Source organism: Topomyia yanbarensis, chromosome 3, assembly GCF_030247195.1.
Source record: "Topomyia yanbarensis strain Yona2022 chromosome 3, ASM3024719v1, whole genome shotgun sequence".
In the NCBI taxonomy this organism is placed as follows: Eukaryota; Metazoa; Arthropoda; class Insecta; order Diptera; family Culicidae; genus Topomyia; species Topomyia yanbarensis.
The window spans coordinates 298,087,325-298,115,217 of record NC_080672.1 but is presented as its reverse complement, the minus strand read 5'-3'; the positions used below and the strand labels follow the sequence as shown (position 1 = coordinate 298,115,217).

General features: G+C 37.3%; 1 protein-coding gene across 1 annotated transcript in view; it reads right to left on the bottom strand.

Moving 5' to 3' along the window:
* Positions 1-16,257, bottom strand: part of LOC131691315 (uncharacterized) — a 257,425-nt gene extending 241,168 nt beyond the window's left edge. The window contains exon 1 of the mRNA XM_058977606.1: positions 15,153-16,257. The gene's annotated coding sequence lies outside the window, so the exon portion shown is untranslated. The remainder of the gene's footprint in view (positions 1-15,152) is intronic.
* Between the last annotated feature and the right edge of the window lie 11,636 nt (positions 16,258-27,893).

The window sequence follows — 27,893 nt, the reverse complement described above, 5'->3', positions numbered from 1 at the left end:
GTAACTAGGGTGGTCCTCTCGAACATTCTTTTCGAAAAATTATTTTTCGAACGAAATGGTATAGCAAGGTACTTACTTCAGCAAAGTTGTAGAAAAATGTTTTTCAAGAAACATTTTCAAATGCATCAAAGTTATAGCACTATCGGTTTTCATGTTATAATTATTTTTATTCTTTAACTTAGGGTGTTTCTGAAAAAGTCAGTTTTTTAACTATAACTTTTTAAGTAGTTAGTCTATCTTAATACTCTCTATGAAGCAATTTTAGTACTTTTCATTACGCATATTTTTGCTGAAGAATGTGAATCGATATCATTTTTCGTTATCGAGTTACGATCATTTTTTTAAATTAAAATGATAGTTTTCAATGACCTCTAACTCAGAAGGTTGCAAAAAGTAGCAGTTAAATTTGTACTCTTTCGAAAATGCATAAAAAATACTATCAAATATCTCGAAATCAACTTTTGCTTTTTTGTCCTTCGATGTCATATATAAACAACAACACCACGAGTCGTGACAGTTTAATTGGTATCAATCCCATTCATGTATCGAATCGCAGTAGCCGACGACTGCTTTGATGAACGCGTGTAGTGCTTTGTATTATTAGTTCCGTTAAAATGGATAAAAGAAAATCATTCGATCTCTGGAAAGTGACCAAAGGTGAAAATAGAAATAAAATAAAGGCTGGGTTTGAGAAAATTATGAGATCATTTGATGTGGGAGAAAATGAAAAAAAAGAATTTCGCTCGTAATGCAAAAGCTGTAGCAATTACATGTTTGTAAAAGGTTTGATCAATTTTGGAAAGACAGTCATCAAATTGAGACGAAAGTGCTCGATAAAAAATCGAAATATTTTGAGAAGCTGTTAACAGTTCCAAAAAATGCACTTCCTCCTAAACCAGCATTCACAGAAATTCGTCACTTACTCAGAACAGAATGAAGGGTAATCCTTAATTCATTCGCTTTTTAAAGTAACATGCTCTACATTTTATACTGTTTATATAATGTTCAAAATTAGAGGCGTTTTCAATATTTGTGTACATATATTTGACAAGCTCAAAAAATCATTTAAAAACTCGACTTTTCGATCTAGTAAAGCAGGTGCTAAATGGCGATGACCAGGCCCTTAACCCATTCATGCCCATGTTGTTTGTGGGCAACAACGTTTTTAAACAGCTATAACTTTTGATTGAGGCGAGATTTGCTCACAAAAACAAGTAAGGCTCATTGATGTGATATTGCCTTTAATTTGAGTATTAACAGTTACAAGGATCAGCTCTAGAACTGAAGTTATTGCAATTAGTCTGATTGGATTCAGATGGAGCAGTGCTGTCAGGGATAGTTTACGTTGACGACGGAAAATGATTTTTTCACCATTCATCGTTATGGTGCAATATTATTGAAAACTGATAAAACTTATCAATTTAGACTGTCGTTGGTTACGTTTTCTACGTAATTGTACTATTGTAATTATTCTAGGAGAATTGCATTGAGCATTACAAGGTAAAAATTGACCAGCTTCTAGCACTGCCATGGAAGCACCTATCTTTATGAAAATAGTCTTTTCGTGTTTCTTGACCCAACCGTTTTCAAGGAAAAATAGTTTTGAAACCCTACATGCACTAGAAAAAGTAGGGCACGAAAGAGTTAAAACAGCCGTAAGCTGATGTCATTTGATCATAATGTTGATGTCAACATTTTTCGCTGAAGGATAAAAAAGCAAAAGTTGATTTTGAGATACTTTATAGTATTTTTGATGCACTTTCGAAAATGTACAAATTTAGCTGCTACTTTTTGCAACCTTCTGAGTTAGAGGTCATTGAAAACTATCATTTTTATTTAAAAAAATGATCGTAACTCGATAACGAAAAATTATATCGATTCACATTCTTCAGCAAAAATATGTGCAATTAAAAGTACTAAAATTGCTTCATAGAGAGTATTAAGATAGACTAACTACTCAAAAAGTTATAGCTAAAAAACTGACTTTTCCCGAAACACCCTAGGTTAAAGAAGAAAAATAATTATAGCATGAAAACCGATAATGCTATAACTTTGATACATTTAAAAATGTTACTTGAAAAACATTTTTCTACAACTTTGCTGAAGTAAGTACCTTGCTATACGATTTAGTTCGAAAAATATTTTTTCGAAAAGAATGTTCGAGAGGACCACCCTAGTTACATTTTACTTTAAAAGAAAGCCAATTAAATTTCCAAAAATATTCTCTCAGACATAATTTCTCTAAAATGAACGGTTTGGGAGTTATTGATTTTTGTACCGAAAAACCGCCCTTGTGACCCATAGTGTATTGGACCAAAAAGGTATGGGGTTTTTGCCCCAATTTGAGAAGAGTTTACATGAAGCTTACTCAAACTGGCTTTTCCCCATTCTTATACTTAATACTTAATATTTCATTAAACCCGGAAAGCCAAATGATAAAATAAAATAAAACAAATAAATAAATAATTTAATATGGTCTATTTTCAACCATCAAAGACATCGGTCACGATACTCAGTGTGCTCCTGCTTCTGTTCGAGCCAGTGCAAAGCGAACGAAAAAAAAACATAGGGTAAAAGGGTATAATACGCCCCACCGGGGCAAAATGCCCTTCTTCAATTCCCAGGATTCCTGAATTATCTAAAAGTAAAAATGACTGATAACAGGATCGTTTCTTGAAATCAACATGCTAAGTTAGTTTGGTATTTTTAATATGTTACAAAACAACAATATATACAAAAGTTTAAAAAGAGCTATTTTGATGTAAGCTACCACTTTTCCAATAGGATTACTATCAATTAGAAACAGTTGGATTTGATAGAACTAGTTCAAGTAGCTTACTAGAATATTATAGTTACTATTTTAGTTTTTAGCTTGGCTTAAAACTATGTGTGCGTGTAGAATTATTCATGCATTCACAACAGCTCATCACCAGCTAAAACGCCCCACCCATTGTTGTGGGGCATACTCACCGATTGCTGTGGGACATACTATCCCCTTGTTGTGGGGCATATTACGCTTTAACCGGGGGAATTTTATCCTAGGTGAAAGAAAAAACTAGAATTTTGGCATCTTTGAAAAATGTTTAATAATACTTTTATCAGGAAGCTTTTAATAAAAAAATGAAACGGGTACTAATTTCTAACTTATATAACAATAAATTAGAGTAGTTGGTGCGGAGATCATTGTGTCGAATGGTGAAATATAGCTATTTTTGCTTAAGGGAGGCGTATTAGACCTGTTTACCCTACTTATGTGCATTGTCTGAAGAACAAAGGATACCGTTATTTTTATTCTCGCGTAATCTTTCAACGTGACTGAGTCTCATCAACAAAACGTGATTATTCGGCCTAACACAGTGGTCATTGACTTCAAATCTTTTCGCATAAGACCAAGTATTCGTGATGTGAAACATCTGCTGAAGATGAAAATGCAGGTTCGGTTTTCGGAAGCCACCTTCATACAGCTTGAGCACGACAGGCATGCTGTGCTGATAACCTTCACCAAATTCGCCCAAACGAAAAGATTCATTTCGCAGAACAACTTAAAACACGTGCTTGTTCGTGACAATGCTGAAATCAAGATCCCTATATACATGGATAATGGAAATATTGAAGTTAAATTAAATGATTTATCTCCACTTACTTGCAAAGTGGCAATTAAAAGATTCAAGTCGTATTTCGGAGCAGTGGAATCTATTACGGAGGACACACGGAGAAACTACTTCCCAGGAATTTCAAATGGTGTCTTTGTTGTGAGAATGCGGGTAGGCCAACCTATTCCCTCCTACCTTACCCTGCAGTACAAAACAGAAGGGGGTGATACCATTACACAGCGAACTCATTGTACATATAAAGGACAAACTAATACGTGCCAATTCTGTGAACAAACGAGACACTACGGACAACCCTGCCCAGAAACTTCTGAGGAAAGCTCAGCTGCAGAAACAAATGCCAACACCCTGAACCTTTACCTGAACCGCCGGTTGCCAAATTTGTGGCTGCAGTTAAGGCAATAATGACAAGTACAAAAGCTGCGTCAAGCACTTCAAACTTAACAACTAATACCACCAGTGAAGAAACTACCACCAAGGATGGAGAGTTCACATTCGTTACTAGCAAAGGCAAGAAGCTAGGAAAAACATCTGATCGCGAGTATCAAGGTAGTAATCAACATGATCATACGGGCGTAAACGACAACGAAAGAGGCAAGGATAAGCCCGAAGTTGGAACATCTTCCCGTCGCGAAAAAAGATCTCCGCTCGCAATAGCAAGTGGCGCGCACGGGATCTTACAGGTTCAAAATAAAATTTATTGTGATTCTTATTTTTTACATCTTGTAAATGAATAAAAGACCCATAACTCCTCTAAGTTATCGTATTGAGCCGTATCAAATAGACGAATTAAAAAACTGGTATATCCACAAACTAGCGGACTTAACACCGTGAAATATAGGATTATGAGTCTATTTATCTATATATCTATATATTTAAAGGGGTGATATGTATCTAAGTATTGACTACTTCTGTTTATTCTTTAAACAGAACTTTTAGGAACGCATTAATTTGTATTGATGTCGATTTTGGGATAAAGACGAACATTTAAACGAATTAGTGTTTTTTTCAAAATGAAGCTTTCGTGAATAAACCCATGTGATATAAATTCATTGAATGGAGAAACCGTCAAAAACTGCTTTTAAGGAACCCCTACCAACATATAGATATACATTACTCATACAAACATGCAGATAAATAATGCTCTTAATAATGTTACTCCAACCAAACCATTACACAAGGTTGCGAAGAAAAAATATTTTTACATTTTTATATGAAAAATGTTTCTAGAAATGGAAGTACTCCCTTAACCGATTTATACGCGTAACCAAGCCTCATGAAATGGATAGTGGTATCTGCTCTTGTGGCATCTATCACGACATCGAGCACATTGTCTGGGCGTGCACCGAGTACAGTTTCGCCAGGTCTCGGCTACTGGATACCCTGCGGGCCCGAAGAAGACCAACCAACATCCCGGTTCGAGATGTACTGGCAAGCTGCGATCTCCTCTTAATGTCCCTCGTATACACTTTCTTAAAAACCATCAATATACAAATTTAACTGTACCTTTTTCTTTTTATCATTCTCAGAAGTGCCCTCTCCCGCCTGTGCCATACACCTACAATGGTTTGATGCGACTCCAAGGCAACACAAAACATCTCTGTCGAATGAGCCAACAAACGCGGACCTACAGTACAAACATCACACGCGCAACTCGAAGTGTTGCCGATCCCCATCTGAGCCGTACTACGAAATCGTCTGGAGAAACCTTTCCCGTCTTGAGGAGGACCACCCGGTGTCCCAGTACATGATTCTTCCCAAAGAAGGTAATACGATGTCTGAAACTGAAAGTTAATAATTTTTCCCCCCTGCCATCTTTGTCCACCCTCACTCCCCAGACTCTTATACCCAGAAGAATAACCGATATCCCCACCCCCACCCCCCATTTTTTTCCGAAGCATTCAACTCTTCCTATCTCTTTTAACTATTATATTAATTATTTAGCCCCTCTCTTTTTATTTCTCGTTTTTAGAAGTTTCCTCCTGCCGTGTGGAACCGATCAGCCCCAGACTGCCACTATGTAACCGCCGTCGCCCTTACCACTACGAAAACTGAACCGAGAGCGACTCGAGGTCCGATGACTTTTGAAGGATTCCCCGCGGGTCCGAAGAATACCATCCGCCAATCCGACCTACTAGACTGAGGCGCTAATTGGTTTCGCTGATCTCCCGTTTGTCCGAAAGTTGCAAGTTTTGCTCTTCTCTCCCGGTCACCATCTACGCATTCTCTCCCCTGTCCTTGATACAACTGCTTCTACACCGATTTTGGAAATAATCCCCCCTCTGAATATCTTGACCAAGCATAAGTCTCCGATAAAAATCAAATTTGTATTCCGTATTCCTAGTTTTAAGATATTTGTAATTTTACCTCTTTGTTAAAACTATTGTCCCCATCTTGTAAATAGAATTGTATCCCTAGTTTTAAAACACCGGTGAAATTTTTCTTAAATATTTGTTCCCCCTTTTGTGTACCAAACTATTTTGTTAGTTTTAAGATAACTGTAAATATTTCCTAAAAACTATTACAATTGAATTCCTTGTTTTAAAATTTTTCATTAAAAAATTTTTTTGCCCCCTCTCTTGTGTATAGAATCTTATTTCTAGTCTTAAGATAGTTGTAAAATTTTTCTCTTTTATAAAAAAATATTTCAGCATTGTAACCTCCTAGTTTTAAAATATTATATTAATTATATCTATCTAGTTTTAACTATTATATTAAATAATCTCGTTGAAAATGCCCAATTCTACTACCACATAAAAATAACTCCAATTAATCTCCCTCAATATTAAATCCCCTAGTTTTAAGTAATTTAAAATGTAAAGCAAAACAAAATCGGCACCCTTAAGCTAACGCAAACCTGCCTTATCAAATAAACGAATTGAATAAAAAAGCTTCATGAAACTTAGCTGAAGACACCTAATGACGAAAACATGAACGAGAGATAAAAATGCATTTTTTCACCATTTTTCAGTTTGGGACAACAGTGCGGCGTCTTACTCGCACATGCGGCATCTCTCCCTAACTGACCTTTGTTTTTAAAAATGTTCGTGGAAAATTGATCATTCTTATTTCACGACAAAAACCAATTCAGTTTATTTTAGATACTTGTCGCAATCGATAAGAATGATTTCATCAAATATTGTATGGCTTACTTTGATGTAGGATCGATTTTAAGAAATGTGCGGCATCTCACCCCAAATTACCCTAATTCAATTAGAATATCGACAATGCAACCTAAATAACAAGTAACATATTTATTTATTAACTGAACTTCCCTTCCGCCCTACTTATTTCGGTCAGTCTACCTACGATAGAGGTTGCCTTATTTGTTTCCTGAAAGATAGCTAATTAGCTTCACTCAGCCTCAGCGAAAAACAGTACTCGAGTACAAACAAATAAAAGAATCAAATAAAAAGATGGCATTAAAAGACGACTAATGGTGAACTCGGACGTTCCGAGAAGGTATAGCAACCTTTCGCCAAAAGCTTAGTAGTCGTGCTACCAGACAAATCAAACAAGTGATGAACATTTGGATTATTGGTGGAATTAATAACGGGGAGTAGTTCAAAAGCATTTCGAGCAAAGTAAACTACAGGTCGCAATTGAATCGTATTTGTTGCTCTTTCGTAAAGATAGATCGTGGATAGCTTGTAAAGTTTTTAACAAATAGGGTGATGAGCCTATTTGCGCCATGTTTCTATTATTACCCTACCCATTTGAAGCCGTTGGTTAGAGCAGTGTCTGCCATATTTGTTCAACGCATTGAGTCAAATGCTAGCGCAACAATAGGGGCACTCGATTCGAGTTTTCATTGTGCTCAAACACGAGAATTTTACTGTTTTCAACGCATTTGTGTTATTATATTGGTTCTTAACAACTAAGCAAAGCGGTTGATGTCAATTTTTACGCATTCTATTGATTGTAAGGCAAGAAATAATCGAATTAGCGAGGCACCTTGCTTAGTATGGTAAAAATAGGCTCATCACCCTAAGTATACCAGTAATCGATAGCGGACAAATGCAAACATTTCTGGACCTTCTATCTATAGATATATTGTTTTAAATTTATAATCATCTACATCAGCAATTTCTTTTAATAACAGAAGAGGCAGACTGACAGATAATATTCTAACTTCAAAATTATGTAAATTAAGCAGATCTAATACATAGAACAGATTTAATACACATTTTAAATACCCATTACAGATATAAAAATGTTATGAAAATTTAAAAAAAGTTAAACCTTTTTGTCGGACTCTCCGTTTTGTTCTTTTTTGAATATCACAAAGAAAAGCTATAATTTTCGCCGTATTTAGCTCCGTGTAACTGATCTACGAACGTGAATTCTATTGTTAGAGCATTAAAAAAAAATATTGGTAGCTTATAACTACAGATTTAGAAGTCTGGGGATCGTACAATATAAAAGTTTCGTTGAATTTGCTACAACATATGTCCACCTGATTATTCTGGTCAGCGTACCATGCCCAGGAATCCACACAAGCGGACGATTAATCCTTGAGAGAGGGACAGTCAATATTGTTTGACAACACAACATTTGTGCAGGAATGTGTGGCTAGACTCCAGCGTTGAAAAATCGATCAGCATGCATCTATTAACCGTTAGCGTAAATTTGTTGCTGAGGAAAGATTTCGTCTTTGCGCTACGAAAGCGCAGATTACTGTCATGCACGCATGCAACCGCTAACATGTTGGTTATACACATTCACCTCAAACATTGAATCCTAGCGAAAGGCCTACAATTGTGCAATGTTCGAATCAAACATTTGTTTGAGTACATCGTATACGAATGGAAGATACGCACCAGAGCGAGTAAATGCGCTATAAGCTAGGCTCATTGGATAGGGCAGGGCTACATACCTCTGTCCCCAGGAACTTAGGACCAAAAAAGAGAAAATTTTCCAGGATCATTACATGAATTGGCTGTGTATGTGAAGACTAGACTAGACTCGATATAATTGACGGGTTTAAGAGTACTTCAAGAACGAGTGTGCGACGTTTGGCATAAATACGTTAGGCATAAGTACGTTAGTCATACATATGTTAGGCATAAGCATATTAGGCATAATGGATGTTAGGCATAATAGACGATTGCCATAATATACGTTAAGCATAATGGAAGATTGGCATAATGGACGATTGGCATGATGTACGTTAGGCATAATGGACGATACGCATAATTCACGAAAGTAAAACAATAATCGCAAGGCTTTCGCTATTATAGAGATTTAAACCTTACGCTTGTTTTTAGGGTTAGAAAAAAGAGACTATAAAATGAAAAATAGCAAGCGAGATATTTCTTCCCTTGCAAGTGTAGAGTTTTTCTCTATTTTTTACGTGGACGAAGTGAAGAAAGTATTCATTCATTTAAGTGAACAGATTTGGTACAAGCACATTTCAAGCCTGTTAAATATATTACCAATACAGTTGTATCCAAATATTAAAAAAAAGCAAAATAATGAACAAACATTAAGTTTTGGCACCAATGGAAACTTGCCGTATTATGTACTAGGGTCAGCATTAGGGTACGGATTTTATGTTTGTGACAAATGATGTTTACCGGTAACGAATCTATTTTTGTGTATTCTTAAGAATTTTCTACGTTCAACAAGGTACAATGTATTAAAATTGAGTGAAGAATAATATATTGTATCGATTTTGTTGGCTATTTTCGGCAAATTTTAAACTAAGAGAAGCGAAAGAAATGAAATTGAAATCGATGCAATAGGACTTTGTGGCAATTAAAACATAGTAACAATAGAGATATATGCATGAGAAAATGATAAAATTTAATATGAATAACAAAAGGCCCTATAACCCCAATTTCTCGTATTCGGACAAAGGTCAAAAAGGTTCCGTTCGATTCCTGAGTTTTTTTCACATCAGGAAAACTGCAAAATATGTATAATTTGCATCATGGAGCAGAAAAATTATTAAAAATAGGGGATTTTGGGGCCAAAATAAAGCAGTATCCCACTTTGCCTTATTTTTCTAGATACATGAATAGCTCCATTCAAATACTATGGTTATTTCCTTTAAAAACAGATGTAAATTGTAATTTTCTGATTGCTACTTCAAAGGTTATAGCATTTAATATATTTTCCCCCCATATTTTCCCATAATACCAATTTCAAATGAAGTGGGCGGGAGTCTAGAATTGTCCAAATGATATGAAATTTGGCATCTGAGCTTACTTTGACATTTGTCACAATATGAGAGTGGGGGGGAGGCATCGAGAATTCAAAAAAAAATTTTTTTGAATAATAAAATGCATCATTCTTTCTTTCATGAGTTGTTCTTCAAGGTTATATATTTTCTTCTTGAACAATTATACCATGCATGCATGTAGGATCTAATCTAAGTTAATCCTTTCGTTTCCAAATTGTTTCTAGCGTTCATGGGGTTTAAGAAAAAAGGAAAAACCCGTTTTGAAAACCCATGCTGGAGGCTGCTCAATATTTACCTTCCGGCGATATAGTTCTATCGGGCTAATAGCAATAACTTCATATGTAGGGACGTTTAGTGCTAAAATGAAATTCTGCCTAAATCAAAAGTTATAGCTATTTAAAAACGTCTTTGTTTATAAACAACATGGGAATGAAAGGTTTATTGTGCGTAATCTATACCCTAATACGAATGAAACTTATTTTTAACAAGACTGTTTAGCTTGTTTTAGTCATGTGCAATTTATCGGCTGTTCGCCTAGACATTATCGCAAGCTGAGTTTCCGCATGCCAAGCATTCGTTATGCATCTTTTATATTAGTGAAGATTTCTTGAAGTATATACAATAGTAATCCAGAGTAATTCTACAACATCAAAAATTTCAAACATTTGTGCTATTACGACCCGAGGTCATCAACGCCAAAAGTGATTTCTTCACAAGTATACTTCAATATCATAATTTATGTCTAACGTCCTTTATGCCAATCGTCGATTATGCTTAACGTCCATTATGCCTAACGTATATTATGCCTAACGTCCATTCTGCCTAACGTATTTATGCCTAACGTCCATTATGGCTAACGTTCGTATGCCAAACGTCCGTATATTTAACGTATTTATGCCTAATGGGGTACACCCTTTAAGAACACCTGAAGAAACATCTAAAAAACTCAATTTATGAACAATTTTAAGAAACTTTTACGCCCCTTTTACAAACCTGAAAAAAAAAAATCAAGGTAATATAATAGCTTATTCAAGTATCCATAGAAATAAAATAATACATATTTTTAAATTATACCTATTTTCCGCTGTTTAAATAGATTTCGCAGTTTCCTCGTACTCAGCGAGTATAAACGTAGCTGAGAACTGAATTGATAGCGAATGGTGAAAATAAATGCCATCGCCGTGGTGAACATTATCCTCCGAATACCAGATAGCATACTGACGAAAGCATGAAGTATCAGTTCAACGCGAAATAGTTATCCATCGCTACAGCTCTTCACGACTTCTTCCACCGTGAACATATGGCTCCTTTTTATATGTTCTAATGCCATACAATAAGCAAGGGCTGTCGGTTATAATTGCATGAGATATGAAGTTACTCTGAACTGTCCGGATTAAAATTATTAGGACAAAAAATAGCTTACGCATAGTCAGTAAAAACGAAAATGAATAAATAAATTAGACATAACATAGGTTCGCCTTCACTTTCCCAAGTGGCTAAATAGCGTTTAAATAGGCACACGTTTCCCTTTCCGAATAGACCCGAACTAATCATAGTTAATCTGTCTAAGCTCGGCTACTACTAGTAGAAAAATAGGATTAATTTTGGTAAGATATCAAGTCTACTCTTAATAGACCTAGCATTTCTAGTTTTCCGACCTGCTCTATCTTCACAACCTTGCTTTCTCTCTCTCTCTCTCTCTCTCTCTCTCTCTCTCTCTCTCTTCAGTACCTCGGCTACAAATTTTTCAAAACATCCCCTACTTGGTAGCCAATTAAATATCGCTAGATTTAATCATTTTGAAGAATGCTGTAAATTCCATATATCACGTTCGTAGTAATCTGCATAAATACATGTATGCCTTAATGATCATTATTCTACTCCTAACGTTATTTTCATTTCATTGTCATCATCAGGCCCGTGCGCAGAAAATGCTCATGGGGAGGGTTTTGATTTTTCTACGTTTCTCATAAAAGAAAGGTTAAACTTTGAAGATTTTTATGAGACCTGGAAGGCCAAGTATTGTGTACCAATCGACTCAGCTCAACAAATTGGGTAAATGTCTATTATCAAGAAGGAATGGAATTGGTTGGTAGTAGTGTCGGATTGGTTTGAAGTAGTCAATCTTACTGGCTAAACTTAAACCTCTTGTATCTTGTCATCCTCATCCATCCGGGGCCACTGTTACACTGAAAAACATTGTTCCTAAAATCTTGCGTAGAGTACCATGAATTCTAGAACATTCACATTTTTTCGTTACGAAAACAGGATTATGAACAAAAATCATGTGTTTTATAATTATGTTCAATTTCGCTTCAGTAACGCCCTCATAACGCTTTTATTAGTAGAAATATTAGTTTTTGTGTTGTGAAATTCAATCACGGTTTCCTTGTCATTACCAAAACGATTTTCTGTACGTGAACTAGTTCACAAATTTATGATAATTACTCTCAGTTGACTCATGATGTTATTCATAGATAGTTCGCAAAATCGAAACATTGTGGCTATATTCTCGTGCTCTATTTCACGCTACTCGGAATTTTATTGATGAATCCATTCGATCCTCGTGAAATAATTCATGATTATGTATTAAACACAACTTACCATTCGTGCTCCTGAAATAGTTCCCAAAATCATGAAATATTATTCATGTACTCGTGAGCTCGTTCATGATTTCTACTATAACAGTGACGACTGACCATGTGTACCCGTGAAATAAATCACAAAATTATAAAATGTTATTCATGTCGTGAACTGGTTCATTTTATCTAGTATAGTAGTCACAAGTTACCATTCGTGCTTGTGAAATAGTTCACGAAGCCAACAAACATTATTCATGTAATCGTGAACAGGTTCATGATTCCTAATATATTAGTCACGATCCAATATCCGTGCTCGTGAAATAGTTCCCAAGTTCATTACATATCATTCATGTATTCATGAACTGGTTCATGATTTCTAGTATATTATTCACGATCTATTTTGCGTGAAGATAGCCCTAATCATATACAATTTCATTGAACAAGGTAATGAAATTTTCATGTGAGCTAATTTCTCAAAATGTGGAGTAGTAGTCGTGGAATCATTCTTGTTCCGTGCACTTTTTCATAAAATATCCAGCTGTCAGCGGCCAAGAATAGGTACGAGCTGTAGATATAAAAAATTATTGGGACCATTATCGTTATTCATTCGATGCGGTTCAGTGTGATGTCTGGATAGAATACGAAAACTGTGCTGAACGCCTCAAATCATGTTCGTAATATAGTTTACAGAATAAGATCCCGCGAACACTTTTATGGTCCTGTTCACCTTGTCACGTTACTCCGAGAAAAACCGATAGTAACCAAAAAATACCAGATCACGATAAGACGAAGAGAAATTACGAATACACGTAAAAACTGAAATCATGTCACATTACTTCACGTGTCAAATTCGAAAGTAAGGTCTAGAATAAAATATCAAGGTAAGATGAACAGAAATTACAAAATTCGTGACTGAGTTCCTGAAATCATAAACATAAATGACACAACTCGTGACAAAAATATCAAAAATCGTCACTAAGATCCTGAAATAATGAACATAAATAAACATGAATCCCTAGTCGTGACTCAAATATCACAACATGAACAGAAAATATGAAAACGAAAGTTCCTGCAATCATGGACATAAATCACATTACTCGTGATTGAAATATTCAAAATGGTGACTAGGATCCTGCGATTATGAACATGAATCACTTTACTCATGACTGAAATATTACGATAAAGTGAAAAAAAAATACGAAAATCGTGGCAAAGATCCTGAAATCATTAACATAGATCCCGCTACTTTGACATAAGAATCCTGAAATCATCAAAATCGGCTGTGTATTCCTAAATTATGAACAAGACTCATAACAAAAACTAAACATATCCAGCGAACAACAGTAACCCAACCAAACATTCAAGTGTAACGCCATATATATAGTCAGAGCGAACTAGTTTTGTAGAAACACTGATAGTTTCATAGATACGAGGTCTAGTATTCATAATTTTAGAAACTGTCACGGTTTTCGTGAATCGTTGACGAAATAGGGATCATTTTTCATGAATTTATGAACGAATTTTTTCCGTGTAGGCACAACTTCAATGGGGATTGTACTCTAGCTCTTTTTTGTGTTAATTGTTCATGTTTTTTTTTCCAATGATGCTTTTTCTTGCTTGCTGTCCAACCTTCTCGGTATATCCGACCTGCTCAGCTCTGCTGCAAATATTGTCACCTGTTGAGACACGAACCGATCCGGAGGTGTCGACCATAAGGATTTACATTTCTTTACAACCACCTTCCCAGGGTTTCTTATCCTTCTTGATGCTACTCGTTCCTTTGAAAGCTGCTGCTGAGAATTTCTCGGCGGCGGTATTTCTGCCGATACCGATAACCATTTTCGCGAGTCATTTAGCTGTCAGTCCCTCCGACGGAGAGATCATCGGCTGTAAAATTTCTGCAGATAACGATATCTCGATTTTCTCTGATATCATGCTTTATCCTTAGATCCCGTTGCTAGCCCGCTGACCGACCTTTGCTGTGTAGCTGATCTACTCACAACTAGTGCTAATATCGAAACAAGCCGAAATGTGAACCGGCCCAGAGATGCGGACCAACATAACTTACATCGCTTTCCAGCCACCTTCGTGGGGTTTCTTCCTTGGTTTTTCCAACGACTTGTTTCAAGAGTGATCGAACTCGAATGACACGGCTCACTATATGATTTCATCCCTGAATAGGAAGTTAATAAATTTTTAAAAGTATTTCAAGCCCCTCATGGGAGGGATTTGGACCCCTAAAACCCTCCCCTTGCGCACAGGCCTGGTCATCATCATAATTTTGTGAATTACTAACTTCAAATTATACTGAAACAGTAACAACAATTGATTTTCAAAACAGATTGTGCAAAATATTCGGTTTAATTAGCCCGATTAAAGCCCCAAACAAAAACTCATTTGCCGTCATTAGATTGATGGCTGCGTGATGATCTGTACACCGCTCACGTCCATAAAGCACAATGTTTAAGCTTTCATGAAAATAATTTATTTAGATTACCTACGCTCCTTAAATATGCATCATCGTTCCTGCTCCACCCATTGGGGCAGTACTAGCGTGTGAACTGTGAATGAACCTTGTACCTTCCATGCGGCAGAACAAGAAATACTCAGAAAAAAAGAAATATTGAGGTCGAGACTGATTCCTCTAGGGGAGAATACTTGCCCTCGGGTTGTACAACGACCGACATACGGACACGGACAAGCACAGGTCGTAAAACTGTTGTAAATAATTGGCTGTATATACATAAGGCAGAGATAAATTTGTAATTAACTTACTTTGTGATCCCTCCGAGTTTTTCCTGTTTGTCAATCTTTGCACTGTTACACTGAAAATCCAGGACTCCGAAGTAGGTTAAACGATCAAACGATGCTCTTTAAACCCGGTGTAATTTAATTCCACAATTTTCTCCTACAGTGATTGAACGTGCTTTTAACCTAGCAGCAGTGAAACCTACCGGCAAATCTAATTTTCTTGTTATCACAACTTTACGAGATTACAAACACAGGAGCACAAAAATAGCACCTTTCCCTTTCAACCGTATCCGTACAGCAAAAAAAATCAACGGGAAAAGCCCTCACTTTTCATATTCTCACTATCTCTTCGCTGACGCTGCGGGAGTTGAGCCAACCAACTATATCGCCGAAGGGGGAGCCGTACGTAATCAGAATTTATTTGTATTAACACTGTAGGCACACGCGTCGGTGAAAGTGGGCTTTTCCGCGTGGCTGCCAAAATGTACAAGATCTACGATAGCGCACACCGCCCAGCACTCCAGCAAGCTATGCTCAGGATGTTTATTTGATAATTTCACTGTCAGCTGTCAGCAAATTTTTGATTATATCACAATCCAAACAATCGATTACCCGTCTGTGTTAAAAGCGGGAAGGCTCTCAAATCAATAGATCGGTCCACCTTTAATTTTGTCGTTTTTCGGATCTTCGCCAAGCAACGGCCGAACAAATTCAGTACAGAATAGACTACAAGCACACGCCACACTACAATTCACTCAATTTCTAAGGAAATTGTTTCCCTCTACTATTATTTTTCTTTCCCCTTCTTCGCCTGGTTCGGTATGAGGATGGCTACAACCGAAATCGATGGTTCTATGAAGATGCCCCTCGGTCTAGGCCACCACTTCGTTAGAAAAGACGTTCGAAATATATACAAACAGACAGCAAGGAGCACTGAAATTAGCAGCTCACACTGAACGAGGCACCGACGAACTGACAATATAGTAGGCACTGCACCGCCCGTATTGGATCCTTGGCCTATAGAAAGCGAACCCGGAATGGAAACAGTTATCAGCGAAAGCTCACGAAAACACCACAAGAACCGCAACCGACGAACGTACACAGAAGACTACGAGCGAACCGCACAGATCTGCAGGATAATATGGATGTGGGAAAAGCTCTTCGGCTTTTCCGGCTGTTGATGTGCGGTTGATGCTTTGAGGTGGCACACGGCTAGGTTCTCTGTTTTGAAATATCGAGAGAGGATTGTTGCTTTCGGTGCGAATCGAGAGAGTACTGAAAGGTTCACCTTCACGAATGAATGCAGTGGTTCAGTAAGGGATGGACTCAGGAAGATGTGAGATGTGAAAAATGAAATGCGCTAAATCCGTTCCGGAAGATCACCTTCATTATTATTGGAATACTTAAAAAAGGAATAATTAATTCAGTTGTCCTTGATTCATCTAAAAATACGCTGAATTTGTATGTAATAACAGAAGAGGGACAAAAATTGCGATGAAAAAATCCTGAGTGGTTCAAATATAGCTGTCCGATGTTATAAAGGACTTTCTAACAGAATTCAATTGACTAGAGATTACTAAATAGTGAAATAATTGAAAATTTTAGAGTAATTGTACTCAAATGAGATCAAGGATGTGAAATATACACATCGGAAAACTAAAAGTGGCAGGGTCATTAGAAACAGGATTAAAATCTTACGGACTAATCTTTTGTCTTCTGCTGGCAGGAATCGAGCTTAAGTAGAGTTACAACGAATCACTCAAGTCTACCAACATGCCTCTGTTCGACAGTTCTGTCACACGAAAGCTTCCCCTCGCTGCTAAAACGCCAATCGATTCTCCGGAATATCTTGTAGGTCCGGTTCTGGTACAACGGTGAGTGATCTACCAGTCAAAATTTTCCGAGGAGTTCGTGCAGGTCGTTGCTTAACGGTGTTTACGGATGGGAGTTCAAAATTGCTACTAATCTTGTTGTGCTAGGGTAGGAAGCTTAACGTGCGATAATGGCTTGTTGCCAATTGTTCAACGGAAATGACGCTTAAATGTTTTCACAGCCGGTTCTTACAGCCCTCTAAAGTTGGGGGATCGAGCCGGAATGCTGCTTGGATCATCGAATATTGAAACTGATGGTCATTGGTATAGGCGTGCGCAGCCTTTTCTGTTAGAGGGGGAAGAGCTGCTAACAGCTTAAAAACATTCAGTTATGTTAAACCTTCATTATTAGTTAGATTTCTGGTAAAGGTTCGATTGTAAAACAGTTATTTTATTTTGTTATTGAAATTTAAGTTATTTCATTTATTTCTTAAATTAGAAACTGGTTTCTCAAAGAATGTAACCAAAGGCTTGAAAATTAACATTAAACATTTTCAACTTCCTCGAGAAAAATTTCTCGTGGTCTTTGACGCAAATGAGTTGACTGGACATGATTCAGCATAAAACATAATTGAAGAAAATGGTGCGTATTTATTGTAGTTTAAAGATACATTGGGGGTTTTTGCGGTTTTTATTTCTCTCGAATGAAAATTTTAACTTTGGGCTTGATACCTACATTTAATTTCTGCATAAGCTGCTGGTCAACACCTCTGGCTGCCTTTTCCAGTATCTGGTCAAGGGTGATATTCCTTAGTCATGTTTCCATTATATGTATTTGTAGAGAGTATAGATTTTGATTGGGTGGAATTCCGGGCAGTTTAGGGAATTCATCACATTCTCGAGGACGTTGACATCTTTATCCCGATACTGCTATTGCGCATTCTTACTGTAGTGGCTGCTCGCCAAATCTGGCAAAAATTTGGGAGGGCACCGGAGTGACCTAATTAACCAGTAGACGCTTTTAAGACTATCGTAGATGTAGAACTTGGTACATATTGCAGGTTGTGATGAATCGGAGTCTTACGGACATAACTGCAAATTTACTGCCAGATCATACACTTTTTCCGGCAAACTTGTCTGCAAGAAAAAAATTATACTTCTTGGGAACATCTTTGTGATCTTTGGCAACATAATGCTTTTGTTCCGGAAGCTGTTTAAAGTCAAATTTGACAACCGTTTCATCGTCTTTCCAGGTGCATTTATTAAATTTGTCCAGATCCTGATCATACATCTTTCAGAGCCGCGGTTTTGGCAATAATGTTGTGTTTTGCGGTCCAGTTCGATTTCTTGATAACCCTATACTTGAAGAAAATGATAATACCGCTTCGACGACACAATGGCACCTTCAGGACAGCAGACAAACATTACTTGAAATCTGTTTGTACTACATATATAGAGGTTTGGCCATTGTGATCATCACACTCGGGTGTTCATTTTTTTGTGCAGAATTAATTCTCTCTTTTTCCATCGTGTGACAATTTATGAAAACATTAAGCTTTTTTAATTTTGAAGTAGAATACTTCTAACGTTTCAATATGGGGGTCCCTTTTCGAAAATTTCTGCTGAGATATTTTCCCAGTTTTCAAATGCGAATAACTTCCGTTATACAGATCGAATTCATTATATTTTTGCACTATTTGATCGGAAATATGTGCACGTATATTGTATTTTAATCCGTAAAATGTACGTCTATTATAGACAACGAAAATAATGTATTTTGTAAAGCTGGTAATTATCTGCGCTGATTGGTCCATACAATTCAACTAAGCAGCGAGCGTTGCTAGAACTGCCTCTTTGTTATCTAATGAACTTCGCCAGGTAGAATAAGAGAAAATTCGTCAGTTTGGTTTCTGACCTCGTAGTAGCTGTTACGTTTTGTATCAGCTCAAACTCTTCGGTTGGTATATATTCAATGACTGCCGCCAGGCATCATTCTATCCAATGATGCACAACAATGATCAGCACACATCGCAGAAAAAGCAGAACGCTCCAATACGCGGATTGCAAGTGTGCGCATTCGAAGGGGTAGTTGTGTGCGAGAGACCCCGCTCTCTTGCTCTTTAAATTATGCGTGGCGAACTCAGATAAATTCTCGACAAACATATGATTACGGCCTAAAAGCCAACTGTCAAAATCCACTTTGAATTGAAATTCCAGACAAACCGTTACACGCCAATCACAGATGTTGGTAGTAAACGAAAGAGAAAAGTTTTCTCTTTCATAAACTGTTGTGAACTGTTTTCGACTATTAACGGTTTGTCTGGAATTTCAATTCAAAGTGGATTTTGACAGTTGGCTTTTAGGCCGTAATCATATGTTTGTCGAGAATTCATCATTTGGTTAATTTTCTTTTGGCAAGCGGTAGTGTAATTAAAGATGACGATTTTAATAGCATGTTGTGTTGTGTGCAGGAGATGATGTTGGCTTATTGGATACTGATATAGTATGTTTCTGCCGTTGATTTGATACTCGGGGCAAACTGGGACAACTTTGTCCATATCATCTATGTATATGCTTCTATAAACACAGGTTAATTCTATAACTGCTGCATGTATGACGGGATTTGTACATCCACATTAAGACCGGTTTATTTTATGTTCAGCTAAACTTATTTCGCAGTTCAACTTGTGAAATGCTCCATTAAAAGTAATGTCCTGGCACTACGTTCGTTGTTGGTTATTATCATACGTGGCAATTGCAGGGTTAATGTGAAAACTCCGCGCTAAGAAACCTGCTTGGTTAAACTTTGAACATATTATGTATAGGGCATTTGCCTTAACTCTCTAATGCTGACATTCCACATGCAAATGCTGGCTCTCAACTGTAGAGTAAGTACAATTTACAGTGAGTCTAAAAACTATTTGTTATCCGATTTGGCCCTTAATTTACTTTATTTGTACATGCCATACTTTAAAGTGACCTATTTCTAAAAATATTCAACAAGACGAATGCATTTTGATCCCACTATACATATGTGTAATGAAATATTCAATAATCAGTACCGGTGGGTAGTAAAGGTAGAACTATTCACTTGAAAATAATCGAGTTGGTAATTGCCCACTCGAAACTTTGAAACAAACCTAACATTTAAATTTTGCCACACATGTGTCTCGGGTGCACGTTTGAAATTTTCGTGGTATGATCAAGATTCCATTTGCACAAACGCGTCGCAAGTGATTTATGTGAATGTAATGCAAGCGTATGTAGAGGTAGATGGGGTAAAATATACCCCTGATAAAATATAATCATATCTTAGCTATAGACCATCAATTGGAAGAATTTATTTAATGATATCATTTAGCCAACATTTTACTCTGAAATCACAATCGCTTTGCAAAATATTCAGGAACATAAAAGATATTAAATTTTTCAAAATCATTATAAATTGCTCTTTGAAAAATGGGCAAGGCAAAACGCACCTATGCAGGGGTAAAATGCACCACAACAACAGGGCACAATACATCATAACAAATATATAGCTGATTTTAATGCAGAAGATCGCAAAAATTGCAGCATTCCAATTAACAGCCTAAGTGTATTCTACTTCACTTCGGTTATATCTCTAAAATTACCTACCCATTTTTTGCACGAGATCTCAAGAGAAAGATTTCATATTGCGTTGAGTTTAAAAAATAATTTTTATTTCACTTTTAAATTTTTTTAGCTTCATTTTATGGCTTCTTTTTTTCAGGACAATATGTGAATTCTAACCTGGATTTTCATCTAAAATTACTTTTTCAATTTAAAAAAAATCTCTATCTGTAGTATTGGGTGAATCTCTAATGGATTTTTAAGAAACCTGATGACAAACAAAAAATTCTGAACAACTCCGAGAATCAAGTAGAAAATATAAAATCTTCTTTCTGTAGGAAAAAAAATATTAACACTTTTCGAGGTTTTATGAGCGGTCCAAAATACCTTTAGAAAACATTAACAATTTTTTCATATACCAGTGCTATTTATAGCGACCGAATAATCCGGGTATTTGATGCGAACCCTGGTCGAATGCATTAGAGATTTCCAGGGAGCTACTTTCTAGTCACTCTCCACACATTTATTTTCCTTGATTGCATACCTCCCGAGAGCAACGCTTTTCCCAAAAGTCGACGACGCCTTACAGGTTGTATACTGACCACTCTATCGAGTCGCTCTCCTGTGCGCTACATGCTCAAAACTGAACATCATTTTGCACTGGCTCTAGCATGCTAGTCCATACTTCTCAAGCCTTATGCGTCCCTGTCATGATCAATATAACAAATAAACATAAAAACTACAAACTGATTAAAATCGTTTATTTAATATTTTTCATACGACATTAAATTAGCTAAAGATTACTTAGTAGGGAAAATTTAGAGCCATGGTACTCAGGTGAGAGCAAGGATTTAAAATATACGGATCGGAAAACTATAAATGATAGATTCATTACCCAAACAAACATGCTTGAAATCTTCCAAACTAATCTTTTATCTTCTGCTGGTAGGAGTCGAGTCATAACTAATTTTTTTAAACTTTTTCTACTTAGTAATCTTTAGTTAATTTAATGTCGTTAAAAGGAAAAAATAGATAGAATTAGAATAAGTTGTTACCCAAACAAATAACATCTACATAATTCCAAAAGTTGCTCTAAGATTATATTACTGTTAAATTTTAGAAGAAACTTTAAAGTTTCTCTTACTATCGCTTTCCATGTAATATCTCCTGAAATCGCCATATGTGCCTTCACCGATTGCATTAATCATTTGAAATAAAAAGTTTATAATTTTTAGTCAAAGCAAAAAAGGAAATTGGTTGCCAGCACTCTTGTATTTTTAAGTCGGTAACCGAATCTTTGCTGCAGTTACCGCTTCCTCTCAGCAACCTTATCTTGTCATCGATAGAGAATAGAGATTCCTGATTTCAACGAATTTGCGCCAACTGTTGGTTTTATCGAGGTGTTCTAAGATTACATGGCTTGCTTAAGCCAAATGAGATATGTAGTAAGTTTGGCATGTTTCTCGTATGTCTTCAACATTATAGGTAATCGTATTTATCAATTTTTTTTAAATTCAGTACATTAGGGGGGCCTATAGACCCCCCCCGTGCGCGCGCCAATGGTCATTGGGCTGCTGGAGGACTTGCTTAAGTTCTCGGTTTGCTCCCACAAAGTTTGTAGCATTGTCGCACATCTCCAGACGCAGTCTACCGTTGATGGCTAGAAATTTTCTGAATGCCGCGAGAAATGCCTGCAAAGGATCCCAATAAGGGACCATCCATAAATAACGTAGCATTTTTTGAGTAATTTTTAACACCCCCCTCCCCCATCGTAGCATTTCGTCACAAACCACTAAATACCCCCCGGGTAATTACGTAGCTTGACGGTAACTCTCCCCCCCTGCCCCGCAATTTTTTTTTAAATGAAAAACGATTTTAGTTATTCCTCTTTAAAAAAAGCTACGTAGCCTGACATGACCCCCTACCCCCCCCCCCCGTCGTCACACATCATCACAAAATGCCAAACTCCCCCCTTCCCCATATAAGGCTACGTCATTTATGGATGATCCCTAAACTACTACACGGGAACGCTACGGCGAACGAAATAGTGAACATAGAACGGGTTGCAAAAATCTAGGCCCACTTTCACAAATACGGATGCTGGATTGACTTTGACTGAGGGCAGATATGCCATTATCTGCTCTTGTACTTTTGATTTCTTCCGAAAGCATTGCACACACTGATGGATTCTGCTGGGCCAAAACTTCTTCTTGATTGATGCTCATAACAACTGCTAACCGGCGTGGAACAATTTCCGATGATAGTGACTGATGATAAGTTTGGGCAGATATAAAATCGTGAGATGTCTGCAAGCTTCGAGAATGGTTGCGTGTGCTAACAGGCAGATAATACCATCTATTAGCTGGAAATCTCACGAAACAAGTATGGACGACGATTGCACTTGTCTTCTTTGTTAAGTGACCGGTTTCTTCCGGAAAGCGCTCATATCTTGCCAACCAGATCAATTTAGTGACTGCTTCCTCTTTTCCGATGAACGACAATTGACCTCTGCGTATCTGATATATTGCCTGAGAAACAGGCTGAAAATCCTACAGGCTAGTCTTTTTTCTTCTGTTGGCAGGGGTGGAGCTTAGGCAGCATAGCTACGAATCACTCAAATCTACCAACATGTCTCCTGACAAGGACAGACTTGTCCCTCTTTACAGTGAGAACCGACAAAAGACAAGCCACGTAAGATCACCACTGAAAACTTGTCCACAATTAGCATCAATCATCTGTTTGCCTTTCGAATGCCGAGGTAGATTTTTATTAAACTATTGCCCTTGCGCTTGCAGTGGTAGCGGGTTTGCTACTGTGTGTAAGGTGGTGGCTTTGTCTACAGCGACTACCCACCGCTGCAAATGGATTTCCATTAGTTCCTTTTTTCTTTTTTTCCCTTTTTCATTTCGACTAATATGTAGTCGCATTTTCTCTTTTATACTTTTTAATGTCATTCAATTAGCTAGAGAGATCTCTTTTGTCAGTTCTAACGGTAAAGAGGGACAAGTCTGTCTTTGCCAGGAGACGTGTTGATAGACTTGAATGATTATTATCTTAATTTTCGTAATTTTTTTATTAGACAATAAAAAAAAATAATTTTTCTTCCTCAATCTTGTATAGCGAAGTTTCAGATACTAGTGAATTACGCGCAAACTGATTTGGATGCATTATTATGTTTCATGAAATTTTGCTGAAGATACCTAAGCACAATTACGTCATCTATAGCCAGGAACTACTGCTGACTGCTTTTTTTGAGGTTTGGGACTATTGTGCAGCGTAGTGCAATCATCGACCAAGTTTTCCGGCAAATCTGAAAGGAGTTGTGGGTTGATAGACACCCACTTCCTTCACAAGATTCGTTAAAAATACTGGTCGATTGGCTGTACTTTCTCCATGTGGTACATTTTTTGAAGTGCTTCAAGAGCGCCTGGTAGGGCAAATAAAATATGCCGGGTTTGTTTCAATTTCATAGAACAGTAGCTTCAAGTGTGCAAGCCGTAGGTACCCGCTTATTAATTCATTATATGGTCACATCAACTCAAGCTTCAGGTGGAGTTATTTCTCCAGTCCGAATCATCTTGTCGCTATGGCCTGCGATTCTCCGAGTTGCTTGTTCCGACAATCTTTCTTTGAAAGAGCGACAACGAATTTCCCATCTATATCACGAACCATTGTGCGATCGAAAAATTCTTCGCATATCGACTCCACCATTAAATATGTGCTCTTTTGCTGTTGCACGCTTCCAGTTCCCAGAATCACGAAGGTCGAGCGATGCACACAGGTGAGAAATGGTTCTGGAAATCTTTGGCCAAACCACTGGATACACGACATAACACGATCGAACCAAAAACTGTTTTCTGAAATGCATCTGTCCATCTTTTGACAGCTTCTCGACTGTAAGCAACTCATAATACTCTGTTACTATAATATATACCGAGCCAAGTTCGTTGAATCGACGGTCCGCAATTTTGACGTCGTCCGGAATAGACAGTTCCTGAATATTGATAGAGTGAAACGGTAAATCGAACGTAAGTTTCTGCAGAGCATGGAGCTTGATGTTATCGAAGCATGTGGAAATATAGGTAGAACTCGGAGTTATCGTTGCTTCTACCATCTTTGTTGAACCTCCAATTCCTGCAGCCGACAGGAAGCTGGCCATCTCGGGTAAGTTATACTTCTGAAACAAATTCGTGGTTATTAAACAATAAGCAGAACGTGAGTCTGTTTAGCTGTGGATGTGTTTGTGAATCACCATTAGGTATGCGCTGTATAAGTATAAGAAAGATTCTATTATTTCCTATAACTTTGTCCAAATCAATTCAGCTTTGTTAAGAGAAGTTAGTATGTTTAAACGAAGTGATGTTTGAATCTAGCATGGAGCCTAACAGCCCGTGGTGGTGATTCAGTAATCGATTCCCACAAACTTAATTTTTTTTTGTGTAAAAAGGAAGGTTAGCTAAACAGTATGTTTGAAAGAATTTTAGTACTTGATGTGAGACCCCTTATGGCTAGAAATTTTACGAATTGCTTTGACATGAGTCATGTTTTTTTTTCTTTTTTCAAGGTTTTTAGGATCGTAATGGACCGAAAAGAATGCCCGAAACGATAACAATTCCTCTTTTATAGGACACACTGAGAAAAGATATGTCCTCAAGCAGGATGTGAGCCGGCGATCTCCCAGTCTCTAGATGGCGGAGTGGTTAACGTACCCAACTAGAGACTGGAAGATAACAGACCTGTTCTATAATTTAAGAAAGACACCATAATCCGATCTTTCTCTATTTTGAATACAGATTTCTGAATCGAGGACTCCTAATGCCATGATCCAAAATTACCGATCTAAAATAAAGAAATTTGATATCCATATTGATGGAAATGTTGGCACTTCCTCCAATAATTACGAAGCAGTTAAGGGTGATCAATGTTTTTATAAATGACGCAGAGCCTTTCTGCTAGTACAGTGATGCTAGAAGAAGAACTCAGCGTCAATGCGTGCACCGACACCGACTCTCTGTACCCCATAACACAAATCTAGATGAACATGTGAAAAGGGCATAAGCGCAAATGAGGGTCTCTCTGTGTTTACTTTCACTTTCGATTATTACGGCGTCATCACCAAACTTTCCAACATTGTTTCAATAATTATCTAAATACTCTAATGTCGTCTAGCATGTTATGCTAAGAGCTAAGGAGCAAACGTAAAAGCAGCCGACTTTTTGACGGAAAAGAAAGTAAACAAAGAGAGACTTTTTCACGTGTTTTTCTCGATATTGAATCCGATTTTTCTATTGTGCAAAAATCCGATCGTATGTAAATATAGGAAATATTAAACAGCCTAATAAATCTACTTTTGTGTTTCGTTTCTCCCCTGAAATATTGGTCAGTCTGAGTTATGCAGAAGATGAACACAATGCAAGACAATAAACCTGACTTCAGAAGGAAGCGCATGGTACTTTTCAATCACAACAATTTCCGCTCTCGATAGTTCATCGAAAATGAACAAAAACAGTGAGCCGAACAACTCTCTCTCTTCCTTTCAATGCTACTCTCGCGTCGGTGTAACTACCATCGCCGCTTCGGTCAGTCTGTCGATGCATCATAAATTTCCCTGTCTATACCTATAAGTGTCTATGGATATACTACACCTGGTCGGCAACCGTACAGCTTTTGCCCTGTGCCCTTTTGCTGCAGTATATCTTTCGTCTATTCACTACGTCAGTAAAAGGTAGCGCAAAACAGAACCGGCGTAGTTTGTCAGGCTGGCTGGAATTGAATGGTCCTCTGTCCGCAGAAGGAAGGAACAACAACTACATGCAACACTGCACTCCATCAAGAAGTTAAGAGAGCGAATCAACGCAATCGTATTTATTCGGCAGAGCTTGAATCAACAACATATAATCATGGTAGACTATTCAACTTTAGAGGCATGCATTTGCGGAGCCTCGCGACCCTCACGGTTTCCATGGTGTTGAGCGGATATCAAATATAGTGTTGTTGTGGAATACAATGAAATGTCCCCGATTTTCAGCCAAAGAAAAATAGCCGACTTGTTTACAATTATTGACTTGTTACGCAATATTAGACATTGAACGAATCAAAAATGCATTTTTCCTTCAAACTTTTTTTGATAATATCACGAAACCTGCACACCGAGAGCTTTCACGGTGCGATGGTAGAATATTATAGTTGGTAATTTTCGCGGTCCGTTGACACTAAATTTACTTCTGCTGATGCCGGTTCGAGGCTAGCGAGCACGTGTAGGTACCATTCCAGAGGGCCGCCTTATATATTAATCGTATTAATTTACACATCAACTATTCTAAGCTGACATTGACAAAACTAGTAATTACATGTCTTGCGTTATGAATATACAACTCCAGCCAGGTTGAAATTCAAATCACCAGAGGTGAGTTTGCTGCTTATTGTGCCTTTTTTGGGTTCTCGTGATATCGCTAATGGTTGTTGGGAATAAGCATAAGCTACTACGGTTGTGTATCCGGCTTCTTCGTTTGCTTCTACCGAAAGTGGGATTTAGGAGTTCCAAACCCGATCAGAATGAAATAACAAGATTATAACAAAGCGCAATTTTCGTAACATATTGTGTTATACATTTGGTCTCGTTAGTAGTTAAAATAACAGAAAATTATAACAAGTAACAAATCGAGATATAGTTTTCAAATATTTTTGTTATGTGTTTCTGATCGGGAATACAGACGTTGTCCGTTGGGGAATAGTTAACAAATTGTATTGACATAATGTATGTTGATATTAGAAACAGTTTTGTCAATCGGAAAAATTGCGAACGGTAAGATGTACCTTCGCTGTGGGTGAAGGACATCTTGGTTTCAATTTTCGTTAATTATCATAGAAATTACGTTTATTAGGAAAGGATAGCTAACGCAAAGAGTATCCCACAGTGAATTGAATCACGGAAAAAACTCTGTAGAAAATTATCTAGCTGACCGATTTATTTTTAAACTTTCAGTAGTGCCCAGTATTTTTCGATGGGCCTTAGCTCCGGCCAGGGCCGTCGAGAGCCGTGTCAGGCCCCAAGACTGGTATCACTGACGGGACCTTCTAAACCTACCTACCAAACGGTTCAAATCGAACTATGTTGGATCTGTTGCTGTTTCTACAGAAATGAAGGAATTAAAGGAGCATAAGCATGCGACTGTGCAATATTAACACAGCAGTGATCGATTTTAAAGGCTTTCCTATCCGTCCAACCTATAGCGAGGTTGAGGCTGATGGGTAAAGTGTGACCATTGTTGCCAGGAAAAAAACAACATACAAAAGAAAAGCAAAGCATCCTCGATTACCAACGCGCTTTCTATGTGACATATAGAAGGATCCTCTATTATAA